Here is a 9,133-nt window from a genome sequence, read left to right as displayed (position 1 = left end):
AAGAAGTTAAGGAGAAAAGAGCAAAAGGAAGGAGGGAGAGGTGAACTAACGGAACATAATATCAAATGTATCATAAAAAAAAAAAATGGATGGGTCCTGTTTTTGCTGCTGATAAAGTTTTTGCTACGGTTAGTGGAGGTGGTGGTGGTGGTGGTGAAGGAAGGAGAAAGGGAAGAAGAGAAAGAGGAAAAGGAAGAGGAAGAGGAAATGGAGGAGAAATGAAGAGGAAACGGAAGAAATAAAAAGTGGAAATTAAAACTGATTATGATGGTAGCTATATAGTGGTGATGGTAGCTGTAGTGATGGTGGTGGTAGCTATGGTAGTAATGGTAGTAGTGATGGTAGCTAAATGACGATGATGGTGTAGCTATGGTGGTGATAGTATTGAACGGGGTAGCTGTGGTAGAGATGATAGTGGTAGTGGGTGATGGCAGTTGTGGTATATCCTTCCTGTACCATCGCCCCTCCTTAAAACAACAATCCTCTCCCTAACACCCACATCCCCATCACCCAAACACCCTTACAACCCCCCGACCCTCCCACCAAGACCCAAAACTGTCCAGAGGGGTGGGCGAGGGCCGAGGCGGCGGCGGGCGGCTTGATTATGAAGGCTCAGGTGTCCAAACCACACAGGTGAGGTGGGAGGAGGCGTGTAGCGGAGGGTGGGACGGGGAGATGGAGGCAGGGATGATAGATGAGTTATGATAGGTGGCGGGGAAGTGGGGGAAAGGGGGGGGGGGGTAGTAGTAGTAGGCTTGGGTGGTGTAGAAGAGGATATGGGAAGGGAGGGCAGATGAGGCTAGTGTGAGGAAAGGCTGGATGGGAGAGGAGGGGAGGTAGGAGTAGGGGTAGGTAGGAGATTCGGATAATGGTTCTAGGTAGGGAGGAGAAGGTAAGGAAGGTAAAGGATGTGTGTGTGGGAGGAAGGCATGAAGGAGTGGAGGTAATGGTACACAAAGGAAAGATGAGCAATGGTTTTATCTCATTAAGGTTTACATTATACTCTCTCTCTCTCTCTCTCTCTCTCTCTCTCTCTCTCTCTCTCTCTCTCTCTCTTCCTTTCCTTATTATAGTATTCTGTTGGCCCGAATAGTAGTAGTAGTAGTAGTAGTAGTAGTAGTAGTAGTAGTAGTAGTAGTAGTAGTAGTAGTAGTAGTAGTAGTAGTAGTAGTAGTAGTAGTAGTAGTAGTAGTAGTAGTAGTAGTAGTAGCAGGTGCTGTTGTTGATGTTAGATACTGTCTGGTGGTGTAGTGTTACTGCAAAATTCCAAACACACACACACACACACACATACACACACACACACACACACACACACACGCTCGTAGCCTGTCCAAACACGCCCAGTATTTTATTTCCACTTTCATTGCTCTTGTCTCCGACGTGAACAATATATTTCTCTTCGGCCGTGTCCTTGTCACGAGGACCTGACTCGTTGCGTGTACGTGTGTGTGTGTGTGTGTGTGTGTGTGTGTGTGTGTGTGTGTGTACTTATATTTTATCAGTGAATACCGATGACTACGATACTATTTTTACGATTACTACTACTACTACTACAACTACTACTACTACTACTACCGCTGCTGGTTATTATTACTACTACACAGTCTTTTTTTCCGTTTCTTTTTGTCGTGAAAGAATATTTACAAATCTACTTTAATTTCGTATCATTAGCCAAGTCTTTGTGTTATTTCCGTTTGTATAGACGAAACTATCACTCGGCCAACAAAGAACAAAGAAAAGGCACTATTTTTTTTTTTTTTTTTTTTTTTTTGCCGGAGGATCAAAACACATTAACAAAGGCGAAAAAAATACACGTAGACTTCAATGGCCAATCTGGGTACACGACACCTAAGAGAAAATATGCTTGTGATGTAATTTATGCTTAATCAGTCAGGTATCTAATCGTGTGTGTGTGTGTGTGCGTGTGTGTGTGTGTGTGTGTGTGTGTGTGTGTGTGTGTGTGTGTGTGTGTGTGTGTGTGTGTGTGTGAAGTGTTTTCCATAAGTGCTTTTCAAATACGAAACTTTTAATGCCAGCCAGTCCGAGTTAACAGATTAGCCTCACAACTTTATCGGCGGCCTCGTGACAGCACAAACCATGGGGCGCATAACACTATCCATGTGGTATATATTGACTTATTTATGCCAGGCAGCGTCCCCCAGAGTGGTGTCCTGCGGCCCAGTGCTCTGGAAAACACAGTATTGCACGCGGCATACGTAAAGTTGCACCATTAAACATACACGAACTAAACTGATCTGGAAGGCGAATCATCAGTTTATGCGGGAAAATTTTGTTATAATGATTAGGTTATTTGGATTATTAATGATTCTGTTATCCCGTGACGTGAGGGCAGGTGCATGGCGGATCCGGCAGGTGAACAAAGGCTTCGTTGAGCGGCGGTACTCGTCTCGTCTTCTTTCCCAGGCACGGGGACTCCTGACGTCACGGGAAGTAAACACTGGCGGGAGGAATAACTCATCTGAAGGACGGGAGGCGCCGGGAGGAGTATACAATGGGTGATAACAGGCGAAGATGAGGAGGAGGAGGCATTTCCTTTCTCTTTACATGCTTTACATACGCCGGCCTGTTGGTCTAGGGGTATGATTCTCGCTTAGGGTGCGAGAGGTCCCGGGTTCAAATCCCGGACAGGCCCAAGAGTGCGGTGTTTTTTTTCAACGCTCGCTACATCTCAACGCTCCAGCAACATCCTCACGCGTATGTTGCACTGTCACTCCTATATCCCCAACAGGCCTGTTGGTCTAGAGGTATGATTCTCGCTTCGGGTGCGAGAGGTCCCGGGTTCAATTCCCGGACAGGCCCGTTTTGTTAGTTTTATGGCTCGTAATTCCTTGGCAGTGGACGCTTGGTATCCCTCTCCTCTGCATCCCCTTGAGCCGCCCACGCCGCGCACTCCGCCGTCAGCCGGGACTCACGCGTCGGCACACACGGCCAGGTGACAGCGGCGGGGATGCTCGGTGACGGAGCGTGGACAGGCGGGCGGCTTCGTGCAGGTGTGCCACCCCCTCCCCCTCCCTGCCCCCCGTGCATGTCCAGCCACGCCGCCCAGGCCCCGACGCCGATCTCCTTGGCAGGACAACGACGCCTCCCACACGAAGGATGCCCATGTATGTATCGCATCGCAGGCACGACCGCACGGGGCCGCCATTTTTATGCTTGAGCGGAGCGAAGCTCGGCAAATATGGCACGGACCTCCCTCCCCACCACGCCCTTCTCTCAGGCTGCCCGGGGAGACGCACGCACGTGTAGGTAGGCAAGCAAGCACACACACACACACACACACACACACACACACACACACGATCTCTACTGCTATTCTACGAACGTGGAGTGTGTGTTATGTAATAGCTGCTGCTGCTACTACTACTATTACTATTATTCCTACTACTGTCATTACATGTACTAATACTATGAAAAAGAAAATAATAATGATAACAGTATCTCTAATAATAATAATAATAATAATAATAATAATAATAATAATAACAATATCTATCTCACGAGCCTTTGCCATACGCCAGTACCATTACGCTGCGCCTTGGCTTTTTAGGTACTATAAAGAGAGCTGGTGTGTGTGTGTGTGTGTGTATGAATAAGTGAGTGAGTGAGTAAGTGAAAGTGTGTGTGTGTGTGTGTGTTCAGTCTTCCACCTCCACCCCAACCCACCCACCAACGCCCGTATTTGAAGGCCACAAACGAAAAGGGGATGAAAGATAATAAACTCTGTAATAATATAACTTAACAATTAAAACTGTAAAAATAACCCCTGGGGGGACTCGAACCCCCAATCCCTGGCTTAGGAGGCCAATGCCTTATCCATTAGGCCACAGGGGCGACCCGCATATGTAAGAACACAGAAACAGGAAAAACCGCACAGCTCTCTCTCTCTCTCTCTCTCTCTCTCTCTCTCTCTCTCTCTCTCTCTCTCTCTCTCTCTCTCTCTCTCTCTCACACACACACACACACACACACACACACACACACTTATTCTCTCTCTCTCTCTCTCTCACTAGACGGGACGGAAAATTGAGCAGGAAACGATACGCAGAAGGGTAAAACTGATACCGAACAACAACAACAACAACAACAACAACAGACGACAGCAGAACCTTCAATCTTACCTCACCTTACCTAGCAGACATAAAAATTTCTCCGTCCATGTTACGAGCCAATAGATCAAATTCACGTATATAGGAGATTATAAACGCAAATGTATACATAACACGAGGGCCAGGAGGAAGGGGGTAGGGGGGGGACAGGAAATATAATAAGACCTTAGCCCATTATACGAATCTTGCCATTTTTGGAGCGAAGAATTACAGCGAAGTCCAGGTAAAATCCAATTAATCAACAGGTGTGTATGCGTGTAAGACTAACCAACGCATGCTCTCTCTCTCTCTCTCTTCTACCTATATATCTATTAGTGTGTGTGTGTGAGAGAGAGAGAGAGAGAGAGAGAGAGAGAGAGAGAGAGAGAGAGAGAGAGAGAGAGAGAGAGAGAGAGAGAGAGAATACATAAAAAGAAAACAAATGACGACAAAAAAAATAAAACAAAAAATAAAGGCAGTGCCGAGAAATCAATTTCACGGACTAAAATTTATGATGGTGGCGGCGCCGACGGTGGTGGTGATGGTGGTGGTAGAGGTGGTGGTGGTGGTTGTGGTAGCGATGGTGGTGGTGATAGTGGTAGTGGTAATGGTCACAAAAAAAAGATCACTGTTTATCCATCCCTTCCATCATGAAACAACTCCATCAATAACCACCAGTATCACCACCAACACCAACACCACCACCAACAACAATAACTACTACGATAACTACTAGAATGGGGATTGTATTGGACGTATTCGGGGAAGGCCTCATCCTCATCTTTCATCCCATCTCATCATCCGCCCCCCCCACCCCTCTCCTCCTCTCCCCAGCTCCCTCCTGCAGCCTCGCGTCCCCCCCAGCGCGGTGCTCAATCGTGTACCCCACCCACACTACTCTCTTTTTTTACGATGAGGATGGGTAGATTCAGATGGAGGATTAGACTCTATTGGCGATGCGTGAAAGCGATGGGGTACGAAAGGGGAAGAGAAAAAAATGAACAAGAACAGGAACAAAAGGAACAAGAACTAGAACAAGAAAACGAAGGAGAGGAAAAAGATGAAGAAGAAGAAAAAGAAGATGTAGAAGCAGAACAAGAAAACGAAGGAGAAGAAGAATAAGAAGATGACGATGATGATGATGAAGAAAAAGATGCTGGAGGATTGTTTGTATAGTCGCAGGCGAGGTATGTGTGTGTGTGTGTGTGTGTGTGTGTGTGTGTGTGTGTGTGTGTGTGTGCTCATCTCACCCCCACCCCCCTTTCTCATTTCCCATTTCTCCAGGGCCAGAAAGTGTTTATGCTATGAAGGATCTCCCTCAGACTCACTCACCCTGTTAATGGACGCGAAATAGTCCGCAGATAACTACTGATAAGCCTGAAATGCCGCTCCCAGGCTGGATGGGCACTCTGGTCTCCTTGGGTTTGAAGTACTAATGAAAAAGGTTAATATTATTTAGATCCACGCGATGAGACCTCCTTGCCACGTCTTCCAGTACTATTCTCACTATTTATCTATCTACTATCCACTACCTACTGTCTACTATTTCTCACTTTCTTTCCTTGTTATAATGCGACGGATATGAGCACTAAGGGCACGCGCAGCTATAGTCATTAATATTTTTGGTCAAGCGATGAAAACTTCTTGCCACGTCTTCCAATGACTATTCTCCCGTTTTTCTTTTCCCGGTTATAATGCGACAGAGATGAGCTCCGACGCCACGCGCAGCTATACTATAAGCCCCCAACTTGCTAAGGTTCTGTGTGACATGTGACAAAGTTGCTGATATTATGAATAGTAAATCTGATAAACAGCTACGTCCAACTTACTACATACTATATATATCCATCCCAAGTCCCTTTATATCTTTCTGAAGAATTTCTTATCTATAAATATCAGAGAGGTACAACGCCGTGGTCTCTTCTTCCTACATACCATTTATTTACCCTCTTCTCAACTTTCTCCTTCCCTTTTTTTACCCTTCTGCTATCTTCCTCCTCTTCGCCTCCGTGTTGCAGTGGTTAGCGTGCCTAGCTACGAATCCGTGGGTCCGAGTTCGAATCCAGCTGTTCATCCTCCTTTTCGGGCTGGTCGATAAATGGGTAGCCTACCTGGGGAAACCTGCGGAAGGTAAACTGTGGTAACCCGGATGTCACACTGGCCCTGTGTTCCGGGGTAATGGGTTCTTCCCACCACAGGCTCAAGAACCAACACCACAGAGATGAGCACCGAGGCCACGCGCAGCTATAGCGTATGCCCCTAACTTTACCGTATCTTATCTCACTTTCCTGTTTTGATTTGGAAACAATATATTAGTTTGCCACCGAAAGCCATTTTCTCTTAACACCTTAGGCAAAGACGGCCTGGGTATACTCTATCAAACATTCCCTTCTTTGGTTTTGTGTGTGTGAAAAACTGTAATTCACCAGGCCTGATCATGAGTTGAACTCGCTCACACCAGCAGGTACCCTCCCGACACGAGCAAGTGCATGCTCATTATCGTCGATCTCTGGGTACTGCCAGGTGTGTGTCATCATAAGAACATAAGGAATCTGCAAGAGGATGGTAAGCCTATGCCTTTCATAACAACAAGGAATCTGCAAGAGGATGGTAGGCCTATGCCAGGCAGCTCCTGTGAACCTTATCCCACCAAACTGCACTATCCATGAATTTATTTAACCTTTTCTTGAATGTATTTATCAAATTTATCTGTTGTATTTATCACTCTTTTTAATTTTAGTCTCTACCTGATCAAAGTTTTATGTTTCTGTGCTTCCCGATTGGCAGTTTAGTTTCTGAAGATGAAGAGCTTACTGACCAATACCAATCAGTCAATCAATAGGGGCATACGGTGGGGGGCGCGTCCCCCTGCCCACCCTACAACACCAAACCTGGGAATTACTCCAGGCCTGTCCCATGCAAGCCCCCTTCTCATCCTGAGTAACTCTTAGTAGGATTTATCGCCTTGCTCAAGTCATGAACACTGTGGGCATCCCCTTGGTCTCCTACAGTAAGGGCTGTCTCTTACAGAAACCCAATGAGCAGGATCAGCTTCTGGGTAACATGCCACATGCCCGAAGACTTCCTGGCGAGACCCATCACTGTTATGAACAATGCTACCAAAGTATGACAAGTTTTCCAAGATATCGATGTCCTCTTCACATGCATGAATAGCCTCAAGGGCTTCACCTCCTCATGCAGTGCCTCAAACCCATCACCAGAACCTCCAGTGACTATGCAAGGATTACTGCATCATTGGCAAAAACAAGGTCAGGACCCTGGTGTGTATTGTCAACAGATGCTCAACAATGACTTTAGTTCAAGATACTTATTATTATATTAATCCCTTGGATATAAATAGACAGAGATAGATAAATGTAATCACTTTCATGCACTCTCACTTGCCAATTCCTTTCTTTCACTTTCATTCCTTTAATTCCCTCTAAAATGCCATTTTCTTTCATCCTTACTTTTGCAACTATTGCAAAGCAGGCAGAACCATACATCCCATTCCTGACCCCATTCAAGATTACAGAAACAACCTGGTGAGGAGGGTTGACCTCTGGGTAGCATCCCACATACCCATATATAGTAGGTGTGCACAGATTATTTGGGGGGGGCGGTGGCCGAGAGGTCAGCGTGCAGGAGTGGTGAGCCCGTGGACCTACTAGGTTCAAGTCCCGCTAAAGGACGCTGACAATTTTTTACCATCTCCAAGTGGTGAAAGATTACTCACATGCTACCCAGAACTTCAATTAGCCCTTACTTCAGTGACTTTAGTAATGAGGAGCACTGGGGGGCAGCATGGGCCAAGTATGTTATACATCACAGTAGTCACTATAAATTAAATTCACCTGCCCCACTAATAGGTTGGGGTCATCCAAGAGACCCCTCAAGAGAGTAGACTAGCACTATAGGAAGCACCTAAAAAAGATGCAGGTAATAAGCCTTAAATCAAACTCATGGAGTATAATTACCAGTTTGACACAAGTCACTCCAGTGATATCCCATGATTCTGCATAGACACCTATATGTGCTGAGAGAGCCCATAACACAATATGCTATATCAATCCCCCAGACTTAGTGTGACTCCCATTCATTTTGCAGTAAGGTATCTGGGAATGTAAAAATTTCCAACATCTTGGTTTTCTCACCACAAGCTTAAACAGAATCTACAAACTCATCCAGTAAGCCTCCAAACATATGTATCTTGCTCTTCGCCCAGAACACCTAAAATCCCAATACCGTTACCTCACTGTGTACTCAAGTTATGTACTATACCATATACTCAAGCACCAGAACCTCCGCAACTTGGCATGGATTACTGCATTATCAGCAAAGACATGATTGCTGATTCTGTTATTGTCATTAGATGTTCCACAGTGACTGGTTAATAATTTTGTCCCCTACCCAGCCCATACAACCACTGACAGATAATGGGGCAAGAATGCAGGCTTTCCTCACTTTTGTGTCAGGAAAAAGGTCATATATGCCCCCCCACACTTTACAGGTTTCAGTAATAAACAATAGTAATAGTCAAATAAAGTAATAATATAATAGATAAAAAATTATTCAAACTAATAGAAACCATGTACTAGACCCCGTGTCTGATAGCTGCACATTCCTCTATGGTGTAGTGGTTTGCACGCCTACATATGAATCTACAGGCCTGAGTTTGAATCCCAGCTGGGCAGTTGCCACGCAGCCATCCCATGGGTTCATCCTCCGTTTGGTCTGGAAGATAAATGGTAGCCGGAGGAAACCCAGGGAAGGTGAGCTATGGTAATCCATGTTGTACTTGCCCTGTGTCCCAGGGTAATGGGTTCTCATGCCCTACAGGCTCAAAGGCCAGCATAGATAATGGAGATGAGCACTGGGGCCACACACAGCTAATGTATACGGAATGCTCCCAACTTTACCTTTATCTTTTACACTTTCCGATAAATTGCTCATAAAAATATAATGTAATATTTTCCATTTGTGAACTTCTGATGAAGGATTACTTCATTGTTTTTTCATTACAT

At 45.5% G+C, this 9,133-nt stretch overlaps 3 non-coding genes across 3 annotated transcripts; 2 read left to right on the top strand and 1 right to left on the bottom strand.

Moving 5' to 3' along the window:
- The first annotated feature begins 2,584 nt into the window (after positions 1-2,584).
- Trnap-agg (transfer RNA proline (anticodon AGG)) lies at positions 2,585-2,656 on the top strand. Its single transcript has one exon. It is a non-coding gene; the product is annotated as a tRNA-Pro (tRNA).
- A 95-nt stretch (positions 2,657-2,751) lies between these two features.
- Trnap-cgg (transfer RNA proline (anticodon CGG)) lies at positions 2,752-2,823 on the top strand. Its single transcript has one exon. It is a non-coding gene; the product is annotated as a tRNA-Pro (tRNA).
- Positions 2,824-3,782: 959 nt separating this feature from the next.
- Positions 3,783-3,855, bottom strand: Trnar-ccu (transfer RNA arginine (anticodon CCU)). Its single transcript has one exon. It is a non-coding gene; the product is annotated as a tRNA-Arg (tRNA).
- Between the last annotated feature and the right edge of the window lie 5,278 nt (positions 3,856-9,133).

This window comes from Eriocheir sinensis, chromosome 8, assembly GCF_024679095.1.
Source record: "Eriocheir sinensis breed Jianghai 21 chromosome 8, ASM2467909v1, whole genome shotgun sequence".
Classification (NCBI taxonomy): Eukaryota; Metazoa; Arthropoda; class Malacostraca; order Decapoda; family Varunidae; genus Eriocheir; species Eriocheir sinensis.
The sequence above is the reverse complement of the archived record's forward strand: the minus strand, read 5'-3'. Positions and strand labels throughout refer to the sequence as shown.